Here is an 8,482-nt window from a genome sequence, read left to right on the forward strand (position 1 = left end):
GTGACAGCTATGCAGTTTAAAAATCAAATTTTCATGTGGTAATGTACATGAGTCTAAATTAACAGGAAATGTGTTTGATAAAACTGAGCTTTTTCCAAATTCCTTTTTAAAAGGAAATAACTAGGCCGGGCGCAGTGGCTCATGCCTGTCATCCCAGCACTTTGGGAGGCTGAGGCGAGGGGAATCACTTGAGGTCAGAAGTTCGTGACCAGCCTGGCCAACATGGTGAAACCCCATTTGTACTAAAAATACAAAAATTAGCTGGGCGTGGTGTCACGCGCCTGTAATCCCAGCTACTCAGGAGGCTGAGGCAGGAGAATCGCTTGAACCCGGAAAGCAGAGGTTGCAGTAAGCCAAGATCGCACCACTGTCCTCCAGCCTGGGCGACAGAACAAAACTCTGTCTCAAAAAAATAGAAAAAAAGAAAAAGAAAAAAATGCAGCCGGGCACGATGGCTCACACCTGTAATCTCAGTACTTTGAAAGGCCAAGGCGGGCAGATCCCATGAGCTCAGGAGCTTGAGACCAGCCTGGCCAACATGGCGAAACCCTGTCTCTACTAAAAATACAAAAATTAGCCAGGCATGTTAATGCATGCCTGTAATCCCAGTAACTAAGGAGGCTGAGGCAGAAGAATTGCTTGAACCCGGGAGGCGGAGGTGGCAGTGAGCCGAGATTGTGCCACTGCACTCCAGCCTGGGAGACAGAGTGAGACTCATTCTCAAAAAAAAAAAGGAAATAACTTAGAACCCTGTAAGCAATCGTGAGATCTTTCTTCCACACCCTAGAGGTTTTATGTGAGGGAAAAGAGAGGGAATCACCGAGAGGGATGGGGATAGAAAAAGGAAGGAGGGAGACAAGGCTGTATGGGCACAGAGAAGGAACTGGGAAAAATAGGGTAAAATAGGAGATACAATAAGATAAAATAGGGAAAGAGAGAGACAGAGGCTCGATGGGTGCTGGGCCCCTTGCCCATAGTGGATCCCACCTGTACAAGTTAGACCACAGATGCGGTGCTTTTTGAGAATTTTCCTTAACTCTTAGATAGAGCATGAGTGTGCAATCAGGGAAGACACAAGGGGAAAAACACAATCAGAGAAACTTCTTATTCCACTGCTTTTCTCAGGGCATACACTCATCTCTTTATCCACAACCTAGGAGATTGCACAAGTGCAAAGGGAGGGTCCGGATCGCTGCCTGTGGCGGGGCGTGTGCTTCCACCTGCTGCGTGTCTGCTTGTCTTGCACACTCACAGCACCCTCAGATGCCGCTGGGCACAGACACCGAGCAGGCAGCAAAGTGAGAACATGGGGAGAGGGACAGAGCCCCGCTCATTTCTGCTTTGCAATTTGTGATAATCTATGGGTTACTTTATTTTAAATTTCTAAATATATTTTCCTTTTGTTGTTTGTTTGAGGCAGGCTCTTGCTCTGTCAGCCAGGCTGGAATGCAGTGGTGTGATCACCACTCACTGTAGCCTCCCAGCTCATGCGATCCTCCCACCTCAGCCTCCAGAGTAGCTGGGACTACAGGCACACCGCACCACACCAGGCTAATTTTAAATTTTTTAAAAATATATATATTTTAAATAGTAGAGACAAGGTCTTGCTATATTGCCCAGGCTGGTCTCAAACTCCAAGGCTCGAGCAATCCTCCTGCCTCAGCTTCCGAAAGTTCTGGGATTACGGGTGTGAGAATATTTTCTCACTTTTTGATTGAGGTGTAATTTACATACAGTAAAGTGTACAAGTCATACAGTTTCTGACATGTGTATAGGCCCATGTGGCCACCAACCACATTAAGACATAGGATGCTCCTGGACTCCAGTGGGCTCCTTGTGCCCCTCCCAGTCAGCATCCCCCAGAGGTGACCACTCTTCTAGTCTCCATCACTATGCATTGGCTTTGCCTGTGTGATTTGTACCTATGGAGACAGAGTGCTAGACAGAGATATGGAGACATCTCTATATGCATTAGTTGCATTAGTTGTGTGTTTGGCCTCTTTTGCTCATTATTGTTTTTGCCATTCATCGGTGGATGGTGGTGCATATAGCAACAATTCATCCTTTTTCTGTTCTTTTTTTTTTTTTTTGGAGACAGAATCTTGCTCTGTCACCCAGGCTGCAGTGGTGCAATCTCAGCTCACTGCAACTTCTGCGTCCCGGGTTCAAGTGGTTCTCCTGCCTCAGCCTCCTGAGTAGCTGGGACTACAAATGCATGCCACCATGCCCAGCTAATTTTTTTATTTTTAGAAGAGATGGGGTTTCACCATATTGGCCAGGCTGGTCTCGAAATCCCAACCTCATTATCCCCCCGCCTCAGCCTCCCAAAGTGCTGGGATTACAGGCATGAGCCACCGTGCCCGACCTGTAATTCATCCTTTTTCTTCCCTGTATATCATCCCATGATGTGACTGACCACAATGTATCTATTTCATTGTTGATGGGCATTTGCATTGTTTCTAGCTTTGAGTTATTATGAATAAAGCTGTCATGAACACTCTTGTACATGCCTTTGATGGACATAGACTCTTATTTTTCAGACTCAGGAATGGAATCCCAGAGGCAGACCTATGCACACATTCAGCTTCAGTAGGCACCGAACCCGCAGTTGCTTTAACCTAAGGTGCCTTGGAGAGAGAAGCATCCTCCATGGAAACTCTTACCTGTGGCTTCTAGAAACCCACTCAGTTGCCAGCTGGTGGGAAGTGATGAGGGATATAAGGACAAACTGACTGGAGAGTGTCAGAGAAAAAGAGAGAGAAGCGGGGAAGAAAAGGGAGGAAGAGTGAGGGCTCAAGCACATGGAATAAAAACTTATCAAGGGGCACTGAGGTCAAGGCCAACGAATAAGACCGTGTTGAGGGTGCTGTCCCCAGAGCGCTCTCCAGGATTGAGTGTTCTCTTGCTGATGACAAAAAAGAAAGAAAATGGAAACAACAAAGCTTTTATAAGAGGTTAAAATCATTCAGAGTTATGCCATTTGCCTGTAAAAATGAGTAAATTAATTTTCCTGATGACAAAATCAGAAATAAATATCTCCTTGAAATCCTCTTATGTCACCACCCTGCAGCGGTGGTGGAACCTTAGTCATGTAGATCAAAATTTACTGTCCCTAAGAGGCAGTGGCCATGAATTTCCCGTCTTATTTACTTAAAAACAAAATTTTATTACAAAGTTGAACTTTATCCTTTACAAGATGGCATCTTAGAAAAACTTTATAAGCAAGTACTAAAGTTGTATATTTTCTTCATTAACGTGTAACGTTTCATCTTTTTTTTTTGAGATGGAGTCTCACTCTGTCGCCCAGGCTGGAGTGCAGTGGTGCAATCTCGGCTCACTGCAACCTCCACCTCCCGGGTTCAAGCGATTCTCCTGCCTCAGCCTCCCAAGTAGCTGGGATTACAGGCATGCACCACAACGCCAAGCTAATTTTTATGGGTTTGTTTGTTTGTTTGTTTGTTTTGTTTTTTGAGATGGAGTCTCGCTTTGTTGCCAGGCTGGAGTGCAGTGGTGTGATCTCAGCTCACTGCAACCTCTGCCTCCAGGGCTCAAGCGATTCTCCTATCTCAGCCTCCCAAGTAGCTGGGACTACAGGCATGCGCCACCACACCCAACTAATTTTTGTATTTTTAGTACAGACTGGGTTTCACCATGTTGGCCAGGATGGTCTCGATCTCTTGACCTCGTGATCCACCCATCTCGGCCTCCCAAAGTGCTAGGATTACAGGTGTGAACCACAATTTTTGTATTTTTAGTAAAGACAGGGTTTCACGATATGTCCAGGCTGGTCTTGAACTCCTGACCTCAAGTGGTTTGCCTGCCTTGGCCTCCCAAAGTGGTGGGATTACAGACCTGAGCCACCATGTCCGGCCACATCTGTTTTTTGTTTGTTTGTTTGTTTGTTTTTTGGGATAGAGTCTCACTCTGTTGCCCAGGCTGGAGTGCAGTGGCGTGATCTTGGCTCACTGCAACCTCTAACTCCTGGGCTCAAGTGATTCTCCTGCCTCAGCCTCCCAACATTTCATCTATTGATTCACCCCAAATATATATGTGTGTATATATATATATATGTATATTTTAAAGCCTATCTTAAGTGGATACAAAATTACAGCTAGAATACGCTCTAGTTATAGCACTATAGGGGGACTACAATTAATGACAATTTATTGTGTATTTTCAAAAGCTAGAAGAGCAGATTTTGAATGTTCCCAACACAAAGAAATGATAGATATTTGAGATGATGGATATGCTAATTACCCTGATTTATTACCCATTGTATACATGAATTGAAATATCACGAGGCCGGGTGGGGTGGCTCATGCCTGTAATCCCAGCATTTCGGGAGGCCGAGGCGGGCAGATCACCTGAGGCCAGGAGCTCGAGACCAGCCTGGCCACCATGGCAAAACTCTGTCTGTACTAAAAATACAAAAAAAAATTAGCCAGACGTGGTGGCACATGCCTGTAATCCCAGCTACTCAGACGGCTAAGGCAGGAGAATCGCTTGAACTGGGGAGGTAGAGGTTGCAGTGAGCCGAGATTACACCACGGCACTCCAGCCTGGGCAGCAAGAGCGAAACTCCATCTCAAAACAAAAAAATAATAAAACAAAATAATAATAATAATAAAAGAAAATAATTATTATTATCATGAACAAAAGTCTGATCCTAGCAGTTCCTCATCTACCTTCAGGATGACTGGACATAGAGACTTGTGGTTGCTTGGTAATTTCTCAGTGCCTGGCGTATTGCCCTGACAAGGTGGGAGGTCTGGACCTCTGGTCTGGGTTACTTGAGCAAATCAGCAGGTGTTTGGTTTGCACTTTCAGTCTCCCTGTGCTGAGAGGAGAGAAGATAGCTATGACGAACTGCTGGCAGAAGTTTAAGATCCTCCCCACTCCCTGGGTCTGCTTTCCCTAGTCTTAAAAAGGTGTTCAGCTACCACCTGACTAAAAGGAATACTGCTTACTCTCTCTTCGATTTTTTTTTTTTTTTTTTGTGAGACAGGGTCTTGCTTTGTCACCTAGGCTAGAGTGCAGGTGTGATGATAGCTCACTGCAGCCTCAAACTCCTGGGCTCAAGTGATCCTCTTGCTTTGTCCTCCCAAATAGCTGGGATTACAGGTACGTGCCACCACGCCCAGCTAATTTTTGTATTTTTAGTAGAGATGGGGTCTCACTATGTTGCCCAGGCTGGTCTCAAACTCCTGGCTTCAAGTGATACTCCTGCCTCAGCCTTCCAAAGTGCAGGGATTATAGGCGTGAGCCACTGTGCCTGGCCTAAAAAGTGTTTTAATTGTGGAAAAATACACATAACAAAATTTACCACCTTAATCCTTTTTACGTGTACAGCTCAGTTGTGTTAAGTACATTCACATCATTGTGCAGCTTCTCCACCATCATCCCCAGAACATTTTCATCTTCCCAAACTGAGACTCTGTCCTCGTTAAACACTAATCCCCGTTCCTGCTGCCCTCAGTCCCTGGCAACCCCATTCTACTTCCTGTCTCTGGGAATCTGACTCCCCCTGGTGCCTCCTGTAAGTGGAATCTTACAGCTTTGCTTTCTGTGACTGGCTCATTTCACTAGCATCATGTCCTTAAGTTTCATCCATGTTGTAGCATGAGTCCAAATTTCCTTCTTTTCTTCCTTTTTTTCTTTTTTTTTTTTTGGAGACAAAGTCTCCCTCTGCCACCCAGCCTGGAGTACAGTGAAACGATTTCGGCTCACTGCAATCTCCACCTCCTGGGTTCAAGTTGTTCTTGTGCCTCAGCCTCCTGAGTAGCTGGGATTACAGGCACCAGCCACCATGTCTGGCTAATTTTTGTATTTTTAGTAGAGATGGGTTTTCGCCATGTTGGCCAGGCTGGTCTTGAACTCCTCACCTCAAGTGATCCGCCCACCTTGGCCTCCCAAAGTGCTGGGATGGCAGGTATGAGCCACCCCACCCGGCCTTCCTTCCTTTTGAAGGCTGAGTAATATTCCATCGAATACATATACCACATTTTGCTTATCCATTCACCTGTAGTTGGATATTTGGGTTGCTTCTACCTTTTGGATTCCTTTATACATTTTACTAACATTTACTGAGTACCTACTCAGTATAACTAACTGTGATAGTTGCTAAAGGGAGATTAAAGAAAATTATAAGTTCTTGATTCTTCCCTCAAGAACTTATAATTTTGTAGGTGTGGGTGTATAAAAGTAATTATACGAGATAAGATGAAATAAGTACTATAATGTATGTACATTCAAAAGAGTACTGGGGCTAGGCATGGTGGCTCATACCTGTTATCCCAGCACTTTGGGAGTCCCAGGCAGGCAGATCACCTGAGTTCAAGAGTTCCAGACCAGCCTGGCCAACATGGTGAAACCCCGTCTCTACTAAAAGTACAAATATTAGCTGGGCATGATGGCACATGCCTGTAGTCCCAGCTACTCAGTAGGCTGAAGCAGGAGAATTGCTTGAACCTGGGAGGCAGAGGTTGCAGTGAGCTGAGCTGAGATGGCACCACTGCACTCCAGCCTGGATGACAGAGTGAGACTCTGTCTCAAAAAAAAAAAAAAAAGAGTACGGGAATCTGGGGAAGCAGTGACCAATCTCAACCTGAAAATATCAGACAGGTTCTCAGAAGGTGCAGCACCTGAGCCATAGCTTCCCTAAAGAGGAAGAAATGGGGTTTCCATAGGTGGTGAGTGGGGGTGGGGCGGGAAGGAGCTCAGGTAAAAGCAGATAGTGTGAAAGCATGTGGCATGCCATGAAAATAAGGAAATAATGGAATTTCATGTTTACTTTAGGTAACTGATCGTCCGAAATGACTGCTAAGCACAGGCTTGAGGCAGTAACTTCCGTGCACATATCTGTGGTAAGAGACCATCCACTGCCATAGCACAGAGCACTGGGAACACAAGTTAACAGTCTTGAAATAGGTCATCAAGGCCGGGCACGGTGGCTCACGCCTGTAGTCTCAGCACTTTGGGAGGCCGAGGCGGGCGGATCACAAGGTTAGGAGATCGAGACCATCCTGGCTAACACGATGAAATCCCGTCTCTACTAAAAATACAGAAAGTTAGCCAGGCATGGTGGCGGGTGCCTGTAGTCCCAGCTACTCGGGAGACTGCAGCAGGAGAATGGCGTGAACCCGGGAGGCGGAACTTGCAGTGAGCTGAGATCACGCCACTGCACTCCAGCCTGGGTGACAGAGCAAGAGTCCGTCTCAAAAAAAAAAAAAGAAATAGGCCATCAAGCTGGTCCCATTACTGAAACACACAGAGAACTCCCTTTGCAGAGATCTCCTGGGGGAGAAGCCTTTGGATGTCCAGCCAGTTGGGACCCCTTGGGACAGGGTTCAGGGTATCCTGCTGAACTCACCCACGCTCCCGTGAGTCCTGCCTAGTGAGCTTGTGCATTTAGGCACAAACGTGCCTAATGTGAGACCATCTTGGGAGTCCAGTGAAAATGAACACTCCCCCAAGATAAGGCTCTCCACTTTACTACTAGTTTTTGTGGGTTGGAATTCAGTCTTTGATTTACCCAATCAACATATATTTGTTGACAGCCAAAGAGTTTCTGGGTGCTAAGATATAGTTAACAAGATACATTGATAAGATCTCTGCTGTCTCATAGATCTTCCCTTCCTGTAGAGTGAGATCAAAAATAACGAAAGAAATAACCTGGCCGGGCACAGTGGCTCACACCTGTAATCTTAGCATTTTGGGAGGCCGAGGTGGGAGGATCACTTGAGCTCAGGAGTTCAAGACCAGCCTGGGCAACACGGTGGAACCTGATCTCTACCAAAAATACAAAAACTTAGCCGGTCCTGGTGGCACACATCTGTGGTCCCAGCTACTTGGGAGCCTGAGGTAGGAGGATCGCTTGAGCTCGGGAGGCAGAGGTTGAGCCAAGATCATGCCACTGTACTCCAGGCTGGGAGATAGAGCAAGACTCTGTCTCAAAACAAAAACAAAAACAAAAACACACATGCACACAAAACCCAAAGAAATAACCAAGAAAATTATCAAACAGCAATAAGAGCTGCGGAGAATTAAAATAAAATGGCCTAACAGTGAATGGGTGGCTTCCTGTGTTGGGTGATCTGAGATTGCGACATTAGGCTGAGTTCTGAAGGAGCCTACACACAGAAGTCTGCTAGCAGAGCATCCCAGGCAGAGTCACAGGTCGTGCAAAGGCCCTCAGGCAGGACTGAGCTTGACACATTTGAGGCACAGAAACAAGGCCGATTTGTCCAGAGCACAGTGAGTGAACAGAGAGTGGGTACAATATGAGTTAGAGAAATAGCCTGGGGCCATCACAGAAAATTTGTGACTCAGAGAAAGGAGTCTGGATTTTTTTCTAAGTGCTATGGGAAATCGTTGGAAAGCTGTAAGCAGAGGGAAAACTTGATATGGTGCATGTTTTTAAAAGGTCACTGGCATGAGGGTTTGGCTGGAGGGGAGGGTGGTACAGTAAAAGTGGAGAGTGGAC

Source organism: Pongo abelii, chromosome 7 (assembly GCF_028885655.2).
Source record: "Pongo abelii isolate AG06213 chromosome 7, NHGRI_mPonAbe1-v2.0_pri, whole genome shotgun sequence".
NCBI classification, from domain to species: Eukaryota; Metazoa; Chordata; class Mammalia; order Primates; family Hominidae; genus Pongo; species Pongo abelii.